We start from the raw sequence: 1844 nt of genomic DNA, 5'->3' as shown, positions 1-1844 counted from the left end.
TGAAAACCTGCTGCAGGGTGCACGCGAACATGCGGTGTATGGGCCCACAGAGAGACAGGAGGGGCCGAAGGGTCCACCTCCATCGGGCCGGGGCACCCGACGGGCGAAGACGACATATGGTTCGGGGCGGGCAAGAGTTCCATGTCGGAGCACAACTGGTCACGGAAAGCGATCGGCGGCGCGTGACCCAGGGAGGCGCCCGGCGGTTGCAGCGACGGGTCCACTGCGGGCGTCGCCGGTGGGAGAACAGGCGGCGGCGGCGGCGGCGGCGGCGGCGCGCGTCGCCACGGGGCAAAATGGAAGGCTGGGGCTGAGGCGAGCCAGTAGATGGGTCCCCAGGGCGCTGACCGGACGGCACCGTCGCTGAAAGCAGATGGCGAGGGGCAGGTCCCGTGCGACGACAGAAGCGCAGCTGATTGAGATGCCGAGGCACCTCACCAGATGCCCCCAAAACCAGATACATAGCGCGGCCGAGGCAGCAAAGAATGTGCCCTTCAAGCCAACGCCGTGAACCTCGATAGTGACGATAGTAGACAACGTCGGCTGGAGCAAAAGCAGGTATCTGCCGCTGCACAGGAACCTGATGCGGCGGATGTAGCAAAGACATGAAGGTTCGATGAGGACGACCGTGGAGCAACTCAGTCGGCGAGCGACCATCTCGGGGCTGAGAGCAATACGAGGACAAAAAGAGCAACAACGCGTCCTCCCGAGAATGCGACTCTTTCAACTTCAGCGTCTGTGACTTGAAAGTCCTGACCAATCGTTCAGCGGCACCGTTTGACTGTGGCGAAAAAGGCGCGGACGTCAGATGTTGAATACCATTGGCCTTGCAGAATGACTGAAATTCTGCGGACATGAATTGTGGGCCATTGTCGGAAACAATAGTCTGTGGCAGACCTTCAATGCAAAAGATAGCAGATAACGCTTGGATGGGGGCAGATGACGTCGTGGAAGACATCCGGACAACAAAAGGAAAATTACTGAATGAATCGACCAGAACCAACCATCGAGCATTCCAGAATGGACCAGCAAAATCTATGTGTAAGCGTTGCCAGGGGAAAGTGGCTTTTGGCCATGCAAAGAATTTACGCCGTGGTGCGGATTGTTGTTCGGCACACGCCATGCAAGAAGAGCACATATTCGTAATCGCAGCATCGATTCTGAACCAAGTACAGTGCTGACGAGCAAGTTGTTTCGTTCTCACTATACCCCAATGTCCTTGGTGGAGAAGCCGTAATACAGAGGACTGTAACGAACGTGGGACCACGACCCTGGACTGATCATTATCAGAACGCAACAGTAAAACACCCCGTCGTACAAAAAGTCTCTCCTTGTGGGCAAAAAATCGGCGAACCAACGGATCCCCGATCCGTGACTTTGACAAGGGCCATTGCGTAGCAACAAAACGGAGAACGGTAGCAAGGACAGGGTCAGCAGCTGTGGCTGTAGCTACACGACGAAAATCAATCGGAAACGATTCGACCACGTCATCGGTTTCCGCATCAATGAACATGCAAGCAAGTTCGGAGGAATCGAATGCTCTATCCTCAGCAACAGGCAAACGGGACAACGCATCGGCGTTTCCGTGCATAGCAGTGGACCGATACAAGATATCGTAGCGGTACTGCGAGAGGAAAATAGACCAGCGAATGAATTTCTGCGCTGTATGTGGAGGTACAGGCTTGTTCGGATGAAAAAGCCATGGCAGAGGTTTGTGGTCGGTGATGATGGTAAAGTGATGACCATACAAGAAATCATGAAACTTAGTAACACCAAATACGAGAGCCACTGCATCTTTCTCGATCTGTGAATAATTTCGTTGCGCAGACGAGAGCAATTTGGAC

Source organism: Schistocerca nitens, chromosome 8 (genome assembly GCF_023898315.1).
Source record: "Schistocerca nitens isolate TAMUIC-IGC-003100 chromosome 8, iqSchNite1.1, whole genome shotgun sequence".
In the NCBI taxonomy this organism is placed as follows: domain Eukaryota; kingdom Metazoa; phylum Arthropoda; class Insecta; order Orthoptera; family Acrididae; genus Schistocerca; species Schistocerca nitens.
The sequence above is the reverse complement of the archived record's forward strand: the minus strand, read 5'-3'. Positions refer to the sequence as shown.